Below are 16,028 nucleotides of genomic sequence, written 5' to 3' on the forward strand. Positions count from 1 at the left end.
CCACAGGAAAATCAAATAACAACTCTAAAACATGATTAGCACATTCACTGGCGGGAACAAATTGGGTAAGGGTGATTGGTCAGTACAAAAGGGGTATTCATTTGAACTGATTGGCTTAAGCCAAGAGGGGTGTTCGTGCTGAACTACATGGTTTCTCAACACCATAAACTACTGGGAGGGTCATCTGGCATCCCAGGTATTTCCCTGTCTCATGCTGATTGGTGGCTGCTAGGGGTTACTATGGGTCTCCACCTAGCCTGACTGAGTCAGGGACACCTGGCACAGCAGATCTCTCCTGTTATTTGTAGATAAACCACTTAGCAGGGTGGGAATGTGTCTAGGAGTGCTCTGTGGGTCCTTCCAAGGACAAAGGTCATGTCCATTCCTTGGACAGGCTTTGCTCTGAGGTAGAGGCTGGTTTTTCACTTCTTTTTCCTTTTTCTCAAAACCCTGTCCTTGATATTGGTTTGGCATCAGGGACAATGACCAAACCTTGGGGAACAGAACTAAATAGTACCATCATTTCACAAGAATTAAATAGTTTGTGAAATACTACATCTAAAACAGGAAAACAGATGCCCTACCACTTGCCCCCATGGGTGGTAGGGCCCCACACAGAATGCTGGGCCCCAGGGCACACTAGGATGTGTCCTGGGGCTTCTCTTACCACTGTCGTGGACTCTGGGGTCCTGGAGATAGGGGCAGTGAAGGGGTGGTCAGTATCCTGGGAGGAGTGGGCTAGTGATATCACCAGTTACTGATGATAAATTCTGCTCCCACCAATTGGAAGTTTGAACATTAGAGAAGCACACCAAGGCAAGCATATAAAGCAGGGTTTATTTTAAAAGGGATAACATAGACTTCTCCCAGTAGGGAGAAGGGGACCATAGCTGGTATCCTGGTATTCCCAGAAGTGAGGTATTCTGCCTTTTTTTTTATAAGTCCTAGCTTCCTTTGTTCTCCTGCTCTCTTCCCCTTATCTTTCTCCTTCCTGAGTATATGACTAGGCCCAGGAATGCTCACTAGGCCCAGGAATGCTCACTAGGCCCAGGAAAGCTTGGTGGGAGGGCCAAAAGGTGGGAAACAGGTGAGCTGAAGGGGGAAGGTTAGGATGGTGCAGCCCAGGAAACATTCATTACCAACTTTATAGCTCCCTGTAGGGAGGGCCAATTCCTGGGACTGGATACCTTAGCAACAGGTTAGAGCAGGGGCAGGTTCTTGATAAGGGTGGAGGAAGGCTCTGAAGGAATTACCATTTTAGTTCCTCTGGGGACAGTCTCCAATTTCCCAGGATTCACTCAAAATTGGCCTGATTGGATCTGACCTGACTGGATTTACCTATCTATTCTGACTGCATGTTTAATTCTGGCTTCACTAGGTTGAGCCAAGTTGGGGAGGGGCCCAGGTGATTTGTAGTGCTATAACAGTGGTCCCTTCACCTTCTGAATATGCCCTCATTGCTCTAAGGGTATATATATTTTACTTTTAAGTGGACACAAAATCTTTAGTTTATATTTATGTGGTGCTGAGGATTGAACTCAGTGTCTCCAGCATGCTAGGCGAGCACTCTGCCACTGAGCCACAACCCCAGTGGTTTTTTTTTTTTTTTTTTTTTTTTCCCTCTGTTCCCTCCCTGCCTAACAAGATTAGGGAGATAGTGTTATCTTTTCTTCCCCTAGTTAATTGCCCTTGAACACACCCACTATGGGAAGGAAATGCCTGCTGAGGATCTGGGAAGTGCATATTTCCCAAATTAACAACTGAATCCTAACTTGTCAAGAGGGCACCCTGGGACCCCCTATCAGAGCACACCTGGAATGTAACCCTTGAAGAGTTTCTTTAACCCCCCACCCCCACCCTGCCAGTCCCCTGTGCTTCTTCTTTGCTACCAAAGAAATAAACCTTTTTCCTTTTTCTCAAAACTGTGTCCTCATTATTAAATTGTCATTGATTGTCACTGGGGAAAGGGACCAAGTTTTCAGTTACAGTGCTCACCAGACTAAAGGGATGCAAAGGGCAGGGTTTTCAGCCACGTGGCATTCCCACAGTCCCCTGTGCAGCCAATGTCCAATTCAGTCAGTTTGATGAGGTGTCCCCTGTATTCCTCTGGTGTCCAGGCCCCTTTGTAGGGGAACAGCTGTTGGCCTGTCCTTCCCCTGAGACTGTTACCAGTGATTTGACTCAATTAGGGCTGAGTTCCATTTCCACTGATGTTAAGATTGAACACCAAAGAAACAGAGAGGCAAGTGTAGAAAGCAAGTTTTATTTAGAGGATAGAACAGAGACTTCTCCAGAGAACAGGTCCCAGACCTGGGTATCCATGGGAAGAGAGTGTCCTGTCCCTTTTATAGTTTCCAGGTTTCCTATTTCTTATGCCCTCTCCTTCCATGTAGCAAAATGGTGGGAAGTGGACAATTCAGGGGTACCTCTTCCTAATTTACATTGTCCAGAAAAACAAGAAGGGAATCAGCCAGGGGATACTCATTAATAAGTCCCTGCTGGGATGAACAATCTCCACCCCCACCCAGGCAAGTGACTTTTTGGCCACCTGAGGGGAGGGGAAATAAGTCCTGAAGGTATTAACATTCCATTCCTTTTGAATCAGCTTTTATCTTACTGACCCAACCCCAACTCTAACCCTAACCCTAACCCTAAATAACCCAACTTGGCCTTCTATCAATGCTAACTGCCTGACCTTTGTTCTTGTTTCAAGACAGCTAAAGGATTATGGAAAATATATTCCTATAAGATAGTCCCCAAGAAAAAAATGTAGAGACAGTGTGGCTCTGGGGGAGGAAGAGTACATTAACCAAACATTAAACCTCTCTCAGCACATTCTTTCCCAGTAAAAATGGCCCCCAAGGTAAAAAGCAAACTTTCATCCCTTCCTGGGTTCATCCCCGACATCCCCACAAAAAGCAAAAATTTACCCCTTCCCAACCACAATGGATCATGAAGGGAGAAGGTGAATATGAAACACTGGGCCCTGGACTTTTACCTTTTCCCATTGCAGATGAATCTTGGAAGGAGAAAAGCAAATAGCTCTAGGTAGCAATGGGTCCCAGAGGAAGGAAATAAGCAGTAAACAAAGAGTAGTATGGGCTTTTTCCAGTGACAATAAATTTCAAACTTTTTATTACTGCCTTCCTGAGTTAAAATTTTAACATGCATAACTAGGTTCCTTACTATTCAAACAGCACATCCACGGTTTTCAATGATTAATTCAACCTCATTGTAAACTATAAAATTCAGACTCCTTCTGTAACCTACAGGCCATTTCTGTACCCAGAAAATGAGCCCTCCCATGCCTCACTGATTGACTTCACTGCAGAAAAAAGGAAAGCTTGCTGATATGAGGTTTGCTTCCCATCTCCTGTCTCTGTTATTTGTGCACAATTGTGCTTACAACCCCCAGTGGTTTAAGCTGTTGGAGAAGACTAAACTGAGGGCAGTGGCTTTTTATAACAGTGGTCCAGTTTATGATTTGAATATAGGCCTTGCTACACTGCCACTGCAATTTATTTTTAAAATGGACATGTTTTCTCTCTTCCTTTCTTTTCCTCTCTAGTCTCTTCTTCTCCCCAATCTGAAATGAAACAGGATTACCTTTCTTCCCCATCCTTGGTAAAGTTAATGGTCTCTGAGTACATTCCCACCATGGGAACAAAGTAATCCAGACTTTAGAGATGGCACCAGAAGATCTCAGAAATGACTATATCCCAAATTAACAAGTGAATTACAACTCCAGACACAGATCATGTGGAATGTAGCATTTGAATCACTTCTTTAAAGCCCCCTGTTTCTGCTGATTAGTAGAATCTTAACCTCTGGGACAGGAGTCCCCTGTGTTTCTCCTTTGCTAGCAAAGCAATAAGCCTTCTTTTCCCTTTTTCTCAAAATTGTGTCCCCATTTTCTGATTGGCTTTGGGGGCAAGAACAGAGCTTTCAGCAACATTTTGAGGGGAGTGCCAGGAGTGTACTGGCTCCCTTCAGACTCCTGGCAGAGATGGGGGCCACAGCAAGGCACAGGGGTAGAGAGTGGTTGGTGGTGGGCCACCTGGCCTGTGTGGAATGGATGTCTGCTCACCTCCTCCAGATAATATACTGTGTTGTGAGAGGGTCTGGCTTTGGGACCTCAGTTCCAATCATCCTTTGTCCATCAGAGAGTTGTCAGTCACCTTGGCAGTGTGGGATATGGTGGAGGCTAAAGGCAATCATGCCAACCTGCTCATGAAGCTGGCCAGCTACTTCACCCAGGATGAGGCCCTTTGGCAAAAGGGATGAAGGTCTGACTTCGTGCCTCCTGGAACCCCATCCTCTGAGATGGTCTCCGAGCCTTTGGGAGTAGGCTCTGAAGATGAGATTCCTGCAGAAACAGAATGCACCACTTGTTTCCCGTGCCCTTTAGACCTTCAAGATGGATGACTTTCCTGGAAGAGATCCAGTCAAACTTCTACCAGGCTCCCTAGAGAGCCCCTGATGTGACAGACTTGGCCTTATCTGAGAATTGGGCCCAGGAGTTTCTTGCAGCTGGAGATGTTATGGATGTAACTCAGGATTCTAATGAGATTGACTGGTCCCAAGGATTCCTCACAGAAGTTACAGACCCCTTGTCTGTGTTCCCTGCATGCTGGGCCGAGGAATATCTAGAGCAGTCTGAGGAGAAGCTGTGCTGGGGGAGCCTAAGGGAATAGCCACCACTGATAATATGGAATGATGATTATCATCCTGAGGAGAATCTGCAGCACACAGCCAGTGACTTTGTGGCCAAAGAGGATGACCACAAATTGGCTAATTCTGAGGCATTAGATGCATGGCTTGACCAGTTCACAAGACCAGTAAACACATCTGCACTTGACATGGAGTTTGAACAAGGCAAGTCAGCTATAGAGTCTGATGTTGATTTCTGGGACAAGTTGTAGGCAGAGTTGAGGAGATGGCAAAACAGGATGCTGAGGCTCACTCCTGGTTTTCTGACTATGATGATCTTACATCTGCTTTGTATGATAAGGGGTACCAGTTTGAGGAAGATAATCCCCTGCATGATCACCCTTAGCCTTTTGAAGAAGGGCTATGGTGGCTTCAGGAGAGGGACCTGCCAAATTCTGTGCTGCTTTTTGAGGCTAATGAGCAGAACATTCTAAGCATATGAAAGCTTGGCATTATCTGGGTACTACTCAGCAGAGAAAGAGCAAGAACTTTTAGCCATCAGTGCATTGTGGAGGTGTCAGGAGCTAAAGCCAGATAACCGGACAACACTGACGGCACTGGCTGTGAGCTTCACCATTGAGTCCCCACAGCCATAGGCCTGGAAAACACTGAGAGACCGATTGTGCTACACAGCAGCCTATGCCCATCTAATGGCACCTGGTGAAGAAGGGACTGGTGGAGCAGGACTGGGCCCCAGCAAGCCTATTTTGGGATCTCTGTTGTCTGATTCCTTGTTTTTTGAAGTGGAAGAGCTGTTTCTGGCCATTTTTCCATTGACCTAATGTGCAATGTGGCTTAGGAGTCCTCTTCAACCTGAGTGGCGAGTATGACAAGGCCATGGACCATTTTGCTGCTGCCCTCAGTGTTTGTCCCAATGACTACTTGCTTTGAAATAAGCTGGGGGCCACCCTGGCCAATGAAAACCAGAGTGAAGAAGCAATGGCTGCATACTATGAGGCCCTTGAGCTGTAGCCTGGCTATATCTGGTCTCACTACAACCTGGGCATCAGCTACATTAAACTTGGGGCTCACCAGGAGGCTGTGGAACACTTTCTGGAAGCCTTAAATATGCAGAGGAAGAGCCTGGGCCCTCAGAGTGAGGGGGCACCATGTTACAAAATACTGGAGCACACTGTGTTTAGTATTGTGTATGTTAGGCCAGAGTTATGCCTATGGGTGACTGATGCCCAGGATCCCTCCACACTATGTTTGGCCCACCCCAGTGACAGTGGGATGGGCTGCCCTGTGAGTGTCTGCTTCAAGGAGACTCTGCTGTTGTCCCGTCCGGCAGGACACATCAACGTGGGCAGCGAACCTAGATGGGGAGGAATGAAGGGACAAGAGACACGTAAGGTGACAGCAAGACAAAAGTTCTGATCAAGCTGCAAACTTTTATTGTTCACACAGGGGTATTTATATGGTGGGAATGGGGAAGCTCTCTTATCGGCAGTTGCTGGATGTCTGCACAAGGTGAGATAACCGCAGGATGTTTCAGGAAGATAGGTTTCAGGAAGATAGGTGGCCGCAGGATGTCTCAGGTGAGATAAGTAGCTGCAGGATGCCTCCCAGGCAGGATGTCTCCCAGGGGGCTGTCAGGCTAATCTTTGAAGGAGAATTTCCTTCTAGTCCCTGACATCTCCCACTTTCTTATATAAAATATTTGACCATACCTTACCGGCCATGTTTTTAGGGGGTGATAGAGGCTCTGTTCCTCTGGGAGGCCTTAGAATATCTCCTGATCTGAGCGAGCATCTTCACTAGGAGATTTGGTGGTGGCCTTGGCATGTTTTTGGAGGAGACGGCTTTGAGGGGGGAGCATGCCAACCGCCATGCACCAGAGCGTGTCACTCAGAGGTCTTGGGTTTTGGGATCCGTGGATCCATCCTCCTGCAGTCCTTCCTGCACCCTCTGTCATTATGGCCTAACGTCCTCACTCCATGGGTGAGTCCTCCCCCAAGCGGAGGGGCCCATGGAGGAGCGAACCCTTATGGCAAGGGCAGAAGATGGTTGGTCAGAGCTGTTACTTATACTTTTATATAAGAAAGAGAGATCTGTGGGGTTGTAAACTTAAGAAATAAGCCTGAAAGAAGGGTAGAACATCCTTTTAAATGTTGGCAGCGCGGTCTTCCATCTCCAAACGGTGATAGTGGACCTGTATGGGCTTAGAGGCCAAAATATTAATCTGTTCTTTAATAAATTGTACCAGCCTGTTTATAATGCAGGGTCCTATGGACACCATTAAAAGCAAACCCAACAAAGGGCCTAATAAGGGAAGAAGGTAGGGTAAAAATCCATTAAGCCCAGTCCAGAGGGGATTTTCAAATAGTTCCCTTCTTCTCTTTTCTAGATCTTCTTGAAGCTGCTTAATTTTAGTGCGTACTATGCCTGATTTATTGGCATAAAAGCAGCATCTTTCCCCTAAGGCCAAGCAAATACCTCCCTGGTTAGCTGTCAGCAAATCTAAGCCTCGTCTGTTTTGAAGGACCACTTCTGCCAGGTTGTCTATTTGGTCCTGTAAATCTTTAATAGTTCCTGATAGAGTTTGTACATCATCTATAAGTTGTTGAGATAGGCGACGGTAAGAGTGTATAGCCGTGCCTAAGCCAGCTGTACCTGTGCCCACAGCAGCTGTTATTCCAAGGCTGGCAAGGAGTGGTAAGGCCTGTATTGCCCGCCTGTCTTTTGACTAAGGTGTCTAGGCTAGGAATGGGTAGAGGTTCATCTCCTGGGACAATAGTTATATCAGGGAGTAATAAGGCAAGAACACAGCCACTGGTCCAATTCGCTGGAAGCCTGGGGAAGGCTGAGTTTCCTCCACACATAAAAACTGTGCCATTGGGGGGACAAAGAGATGGTGTGGGTGAGGAATAATTTTTTACTGTTGAGCAATTTCCAAAGGAAGTAACTCCAACATCAATATCATAGGTATTATTCTGCATCGCGCCTAAAAGACATGATGTAAAAGTGCCTATAGGCTGTACTTTAAAAGGAAATCCAGGTTGGCATGTATTATCATTGTCTATGATAGAATTAATAGGAACTGCCATAGGCATGATTGCCCCTGTTGTCATGCAGAGCCAGCAATCACCAGCAAGGGTGGGGTTGGAATTATTAAGCAAGGAGAAGGTAGTTTCCAAAATATCTAATGTATTGGTATCTAAATCTGGGAGCTGGGATTTAGGCAGCATTAAGGGATGATATGTGAGCTCAGGGATTTGGGGTTTCAAAAGTTTGATTATCTGAAGATGCTTCACAGCATCAGTGGGTCCTCCACCATCAGAGACCCCTGTAGGGGCCTTAATGGGCCAGCAGGAGGGTTTACCAACAGTGCCTTGGCACCCAGCTGACTGTAACTTGGTATATATGCCTTCTCCTCCCCGATCAAAGAGGAGGGGGGTATAATGAATAGTGGTCCCCTCTGCTGCATGAGTTTTAGTTAGGGTGGCTTCAAAAAATTGTTCTCCCTGCTTGTTAACACAAATTGAGGCTGACGCATAACAAGAGACATGCATCGCCTGGGTATGCGTACAAGTTGCAGAACAATTTTGGAGAGCTTTACTTGTACTGGGGGGAATAATCTTTGGCTTGTTAACACATACCCATTCAGGCTGATGAAATCCTCCGAGTTGATGGTCAACCTCAGCACGGAGGTAAGCCACCTTAGTCAAGCAGTCAGCAGTCTGGGTCCAACTAGTGGGAGCCTGAGTCCAAGATCCTCCCCTGCATTCGCAGGGGGGGCCAAAAAGGTACTCCCTGATGTTGGAAGGTGGAGGGCTAAGGCCTCCGTATACAAACCTGTTCAGCAAAAGTGCCTTAAGCAGGATCCTCACACAGATTGTTGGCTGCATCTGCAAAAGAGGAAAATTTGTCCTCAGGGGGAGGGCCTCCGTCCCTGGGTTGAGGTAAGTCATTAACCTGTTTAACCAGGAGTTCTGGTAACCATCTTGGGGCTGCTTGCTCTTGGTCCAAAACACAAGCTGAGCCTCGTCCCCAGATGAGGACAGGATCTGGGCCTTTCCATTTATTTGTAAAGGGATCACGCCACATTACAGGTGGGCGAACAGAATTGGATGAGGGATGCCAGTGTCTGTCTGCAGCCGAATGGCCTTCACTGTCTAGGGTAAGAAAATTAAGGGCAAATAATGCATGGTTAAGGTGATCCCAAAATCTCTATATTTTAGAATATTATCCTTTAAATAGGTATCTCTTAATTGCCTTTAAAAAATATGATTAAGGTTATTTCCTGTGTAGGGAGCAGTATATAAATCTTACTGTATTTTTTATGGACAATAGATCTAGTCAGAGAACTTATATAATATCAATGAATTTTTTTAAGTTTGTAACCTTCATTGTTTAAAATTAATACAACTTTAATTTGGAGAACCTTAGTCTTAATAAAATGTGTTGTTTTTTTTTTTTTTTAATTTTATGATTATCTAACAAACAAAATATGTAAAAATTAGTATCTCAGTGTCTTAGAATCAATTGATTTTAGTCTCTAAGGACAATTGTTAAAATCGGATTTAAGTTAGTAGTTCAATATACTTAATGTTTAATCAACAATGTGAATTTATTTACCAAAACTAATCTTTGTCTTAAACAGTAAGAATTATTAGGCAATAAGGATCTTACTTTAAAGAAATAAACTTACATTTTAATAGGTGCTTATCATGTCAAAATATGGACAAAATCTTAGCTCACATTAGTATAGTTAAACTAGGAAAAATAGCCTGAAATACCCTTAAATTAATTATAGTCAGTTTAGTATATATAAATCTCTTTTTTAATCTTTCTAACTTTTTACATCATCTGTTTAGATAACAATATAAAAATCTTTTTTACTTAGGAAAATAATTTTATCATTGAAATATGAATATAAAGACCTTGTTTTACCCAAAGATGATTTCTTTCTTTTTAGGATCCATGTGTGCTTTTTCTTTGTTGAAGCATCCTTTTCTTTTAGAAAAATTTTTTTTTTTTTGTTATACTTGGAACAATTTCTGAAAACCTTAGAATCTATAAACAAATTACTGTACTTTGATAAGAAATATCAATGAAAATATAGTTAAAATCCTTAGATATTTTGTAGACATAATTATAATTATCATCTTATGAGTTTGAACAGTAACTTTGAGAATTAGAAATTACTTGAAGATTGTATTTTCACTTAAAAGCAAATTTATAGTAAACACATTTATCTCAAATATCTGTAACTGAAAAGGCAGAGTATCTGATAAATGTAAATACAAAACATAAATAATGGGTTTTCTGTTGAAGAAAAACAATTAGGCAAATATATATTAACTAATCAATTAGGCATGTGCTAATTATTTTATAGATTAACAAATATAGATTATCTAAATATCTTAAAAAAATATATATTAAGAATAAGAACATAACTTATAATTGTATTAATTTTATGTAACCACGTGGTCTTAAAATATTTGGATCCATTTTAATTTATTTTTAACTAGGAGTGCACTCTTCTATGTGACGTCACTTGATGTAACTGAAATAAAATCCTTGTTGAGTATACATATTTATTTTTTATAGTTAGGAATGAGAATAAGGATTTTTTGGTCATCACAGGAACATTGCCGGCTTTGTTCCTGTGGCGAGCAAATGCATCCTCATAACCTCCAAAATTAAAAGTAAAATATAAAGAAGCATGTTTGATCTCTCATCAATAGAACATTATTTAGTAACACAACTATAGAGAAAAGTCAGGTTATTTAACTCAGAACTAACTTAAATTTAGGGCTGCAACATAGAAAGCTGTGGAATTAAATTTTGTCTGAAAAAGATATCTTTCATTAGCATTTACAGGTAGGCATTCTTAAAAATACAGGCTCTGAACAGCTCCCGTAGAAATCTGAAACACAGTAGTACAGGTTAGTGGCTGGAAGGCGGGACTAGAAGTCCTGTCTGAGTGACTGTGGAAGAACCAATCGGAAGCCGGAGAAAGTGTGGGAGGTGGGACCAGGAAGCCCGCTCTTCTGGCCAGGCACCCCATGGTTACCATGGTGATGCAAACAACATGGAGTCCGCTGCCCATTTTCGGGGCAAAAGTTCCCCAAGTTTTCCTAGCCGATTGCATTTTGTTTGATTTTGTCTGCATTTTCCCCCGCCTGGCCAAGATCTTACTGCGGTAGCAGCTTGTTCTGTCTCTGCGACCTGCGGTTGCAGCTCGTGTACATCCTGCATTTTTTTCTGTGGCACGTGGGTGCTCCAAAGGTTTTTTAGCAGCAAATGCTAGCATTACCATCAGATCTTAAGTTAGTCTGTGTTTGGCATTTAGGTCAAGTAATTCAAGGGTTAAAAGCACTGTTGGCCGCAGGGGCTAGGACCCCATAGCGAGCAGCAGCAGCTAAAGTCTCTTGTCCCCAGTGGCTGAGTTACAGCCATTCTGATTCATAGGACAATCAAGTAGTAAAAAGGTCCGTACATACTTTCTGAGTATTGACAAAAACAGTAGAAAATTGAAACTTATTTCTCTCCAGGTAAACATCACATTTTCTCTCCCTTTTTCTCACTCTCCTAGCACAAACTTCTAGAACATAAAGGCCAAAAAATATCTCTCTCTTTTTTTTTTTTTAAGCTTTTTTTTTTGATTAATTAATTAGGTTCTAGTAAGAAAAGGTGGGAACAGGCACCTTTTCTGGGCCAAAGCATTCATAATAATCTTAATCTTAATAATAATAATAATAATAATAATAATAATAATAATAATAATAATAATCTTCATAATAATCAGTCTCCTACTCTAAGCCATCTTTTACCATCAAGGGGAAACCATGGACACAATTCTCCTATGTATGAAAAGAATAATCTTAAGTCCTTTTTCTTAACACACGCCCCCCGTGTCTTGAGGGCCTCCTTGAGGCCTGACAAAAACAACTCATGTGACGAAACTGCTTGTCCCATGGTGGGTCACTCACCTTGCGTCGTCCTCACTCTCCTCCTGGATCTGTCTCTCGGTCGTGTCTGCCGAGGCGATCTCGCGCTCCCGCTTGGCCAAGTCTTCCCGGAGGACGGCGTTCCCCCTCAGTCAAAGGCTCAAGCCCCACACTGGGCGCCAAATGTCCCGTCCGGCAGGACACATCAACGTGGGCAGCGAACCTAGATGGGGAGGAATGAAGGGACAAGAGACACGAAAGGTGACAGCAAGACAAAAGTTCTGATCAAGCTGCAAACTTTTATTGTTCACACAGGGGTATTTATATGGTGGGAATGGGGAAGCTCTCTTATCGGCAGTTGCTGGATGTCTGCACAAGGTGAGATAACCGCAGGATGTTTCAGGAAGATAGGTTTCAGGAAGATAGGTGGCCGCAGGATGTCTCAGGTGAGATAAGTAGCTGCAGGATGCCTCCCAGGCAGGATGTCTCCCAGGGGGCTGTCAGGCTAATCTTTGAAGGAGAATTTCCTTCTAGTCCCTGACATGCTGTGGATATGACTCCCTCTCCCCCAGTGGGCCTACCAAGGGGGTGGGCTAATGACCACAAGCTGTAAGGTCTCTCAGGAGCTGCCTTATTGTATGGGTGGATAGTCTTGTGTTTTAGGTCCTACATAATTATAGGGAAAGGAGCTCTTATCAGAGTCCCTTAGTAATTTAAGGGCTTTACATCCAGCTACAGATCTCTCTGCATTCATCACACCCTTTCTTTCTTTCTTTTTTTTTTAATTGGTTGTTCAAAACATTACAATGCTCTTGACATATCATATTTCATAAATTTGATTCAAGTGGGTTATGAACTCCCATTTTTACCACGTATACAGATTGCAGAGTCACATTGTTTACACATCCATGTTTATACATACTGCCATACTAGTGTCTGTTGTATTTTGCTGTCTTTCCTATCCCCTTCCTATCCCCCCTCCCCTTCCCTCCCCTCCCATCTTCTCTCTCTACCCCATCTACTGTAATTCATTTCTCTCTCCATCACACCCTTTCTTGGTGCTGCTTTTGGGGTAGTTCCCAAGGATATAGAATAATTGTCATCATCAACTGTGATTTCTAACAAGATCTACCAAATTTGTAATGTCTGTATGCACTTTTACTCAGAATTGGTAATAGCCTGCTTCCTTAGGCAGTTGTTCATAGGCTTTTTTTGCTCTATATCTCTAGCAATGATTCTGTCTGGGATGGGCTGTGTTAGAAACTGGTGTGTTTCATTAAAATATTGATTTAGCCCGGAATAGCTGAGTTTTTGTGGGGTCCTCATAATTTTGTCATTTTTGGGCTTCTCCTGGCTGTGATCGTGGAATATAGCTTATGAGTGCAATGCTGATGCAGTAATGCCAGTATTTTACTGATAGGCATCCTCAGGAACATCTAGGGTCTGTTGCTGCAGAGAGTGTTTAGTTGTGGGGTAGGAGAAAAGCTTAAGTGTTGAGAGAGCCTGGAGGGACTAGGTAGGATCAGATTAGGAACTCTGTCCTGGGGCCTTTCGTGTGAGAATAGAGGAATGTGGTTAATGCAGCTGTTCTTCTTCTTAGATTTGTCAGTAGGAATTGTAGAAAGTTGGTTTGGAAATTGCCATCTTGCCAAATTCCTAGTAAAAAGAAGGTTCAGTGTTATCATTGTAACAGGGATTCATTTGATGCTTTGACTATATCCCTGCGGTTTTGAAACGTACATTTTTTTTTCTTTTTCCCAACCTTCTTCTCCCTAATCTTCTTCTCCCACCTTCTCATCTTCTCCTCCCTGATCTCTCCTCCCTAATAAAGGTGATTGTCTCTGAATCACCTTTATAAAAGCCCTCTGTTCCTGCTGTTGGGCAGAATCACAGCCTTTGGGACAGGAGTCCCCTGTGTTTCTTCTTTGCTAGCAAAACAATAAACCTTCTTTTTTCTTTTTCTCAAAGCCATGTCCTCATTATTGGATTGGTACCAAGGACAAGGACTGAGCTTTCAGCAACACCATACATCTTTGCTATACTTCTTGAAGTGTTTCCAGGGGTGAGTGTTATAAAATTGCCTTCCCTCAAATTACCTCCACACAGAGAAGATTGAGGGGAGCTGATGGAGAAGCTTGGATTCTTCTCAACTGTTCCCTGCATTGGGGAGATACACTAACCACCAGAAATGATGGCTAGGACTTTTGCCTTATCTTCAGTAGTGAATGATCAGGTAGCTGAAAGCTTGGTCCTTGTCCCAGATGCCAATCCAATAAGGAAGACATTGTTTTGAGAAAAAGTAAAAAGAAGGCTTATTGCTTTGTTAGTAAAGGAGAAACACAGGGAACTCCTGTCCTGAAAGCTTTGATTCTTGCCCATCAGCAGAAACAGAGTCCTTTTATAGAGGTAATTCAAAGGCTACATTCCATATGTTCTTTCATCTGGAGTTGCAGTTCACTTGTTAATTTGGAAAATAGTTATTTGTAAGATCTTCTGGTACCATTCCCAAAATCTGGAATACTTCCTTCACATGGTGGGTATGTACTCAAATAACTCTGCCTAGGATGGGGAAGAAACATAATCCTATTTCCCCTGAGATTAAAGAAAGGGAGAGATTAGGGAGAAGTAGGAAGAGAAAAAAAAAATATGTCCATTTAAAAAATAAGATGCAGGGGCAGAGCAGCAAAGGTTATATTCAAAGCATACAGTGGACCACTGTTATAGAGGCTTTTTTTCAAATTACCATGGACCCAAGGTTTTATCCTGAAATTTATTTTTTTGTATGAATATGTATAAATGATTTTACAATAATGTTAAATATTTACATAAATAAATGAAACTGTTAAGGGTGTATTAAAAGAAAGAAAGAAAGAAAAACAGCAAAACACACACTCATTCCAAGCATATGTAAAAAATTAACAGAGAGGCTGGGGATGTGGCTCAAGCGGTAGCGCGCTCGCTTGGCATGCCCTGGGTTCAATCCTCAGCACCACATAAAAAAATAAATAAAATAAAAGTATTGTGTCTGACTACAACTAAAAAATAAATATATTTTTAAAAAGAATCAATAAATAGGATAGTATTAAACTGAAGAGCTTCTTCACAGCAAAGGAAATAATCAAATATATGAAGAGAGAGTGTATTGAATGGGACAAAATCTTTACCACCTGCATCTCAGATAAGATATAATCTCCAGGATGTACAAAGAACTCAAAAACAACTTAACACAAAAATAAATAAAATAAATACCACAATCAATAAATGGGCAAAGAAACTGAATATTCACTTCATAGAATAAGAAATATGATCAGTCAACAAATATATAAAAAAATGTTCAACATTTCTAGCAATTAGAGATATGCAAATTAAAACTTCACTGAGATTTCATCTCACTCCAATCATAATGGCAATTATCAAGAATACAATTAATGGGCTGGGATTGTGGCTTAGTGGTAGAGCGCTTGCCTAGCACGGGCAAGACCTGGGTTCGATCCTCAGCACCACGTAAAAATGAAGGCATTGTGTTGTGTCCATCTACACCTAAAAAAATAAATTAAAAAAAAAAGAATATAATTAACAATAAAGGTTATCAAAGATGTGGGGGAAAGGTACACTTATACATTGCTGATGGGACTGCACATTGGTGCAACCACTCTGAAAAACAGTAGAGATTCCTCAGAAAACTTGGAATGAAACTACCATTTGACCTAGTTACCCCACTCCTCAGCATACAGCCAAAGGACTTAAAATCAGCATACTATAGTGATACAGCCACTTCAATGATTATAGCAGTTCAATTCACAATAGCTAAGCTATGGAACCAATCTAGGTGTCCTTCAACAGATGAATGGATTAAAAATAATGTATAATTGTAAGGACCTTGCTTAGCATCTGGATGGCCATTTTAAGTGACAACTGTCATTTTAAGGAAAAAGTTTCCCTTCCCCTTTCTGAGAAAGGCTCACCACTCCCTTATACCAACCCCACACTTAATCACCTGCATTAGGAGATGCCCAGTTCTAATCCCTGAGCCTGCCCCATAAAAGTCCCAAACCCCAAGCCTGTTTTTTCTCTCTCCATCTATGGAGAGATGTGCCTTTGTCAGCTCTCATGTGTATCTCTGCCTGGTCTTTGTCTTTCATTTCTCACTCACTGGTTTCCCGGTTCCTTACTTTTCTTTCATTGGTGCCAAAACCCAGGATTGAATTCCCTGGTGTGCCCACGCCCCTCTTTGAGGGTCACTGAGCATCCGCAATCCAAATTCCATTGTGGGACCAGGCCCTCCATTTTGCCGAATGCCCTCTCTGCACCTACCACCGAACATTTCAGTAAGACCCCTGTCTCTGGTTGACCTACAGCTCCCTGGAAATGACCTTTAATCATCCAGCACTCCCAGGGTTACCGTGTGGTTGGGGGCACCTC

At 42.6% G+C, this 16,028-nt stretch overlaps 1 long non-coding RNA gene and 1 pseudogene across 1 annotated transcript; one reads left to right on the forward strand and one right to left on the reverse strand.

The window, feature by feature from the left end:
• The first annotated feature begins 4,071 nt into the window (after positions 1-4,071).
• Positions 4,072-6,043, forward strand: LOC114082808 (peroxisomal targeting signal 1 receptor pseudogene; annotated as a pseudogene).
• Positions 6,044-6,081: 38 nt separating this feature from the next.
• LOC139706740 (uncharacterized) lies at positions 6,082-12,134 on the reverse strand. The gene is made up of 2 exons (XR_011708394.1): positions 11,649-12,134; positions 6,082-8,558 (listed from the first exon to the last, which is right to left on the reverse strand). It is a non-coding gene; the product is annotated as an uncharacterized lncRNA (long non-coding RNA).
• Positions 12,135-16,028: the final 3,894 nt, after the last annotated feature.

This window comes from Marmota flaviventris, chromosome 1, assembly GCF_047511675.1.
Source record: "Marmota flaviventris isolate mMarFla1 chromosome 1, mMarFla1.hap1, whole genome shotgun sequence".
Taxonomy (NCBI): domain Eukaryota; kingdom Metazoa; phylum Chordata; class Mammalia; order Rodentia; family Sciuridae; genus Marmota; species Marmota flaviventris.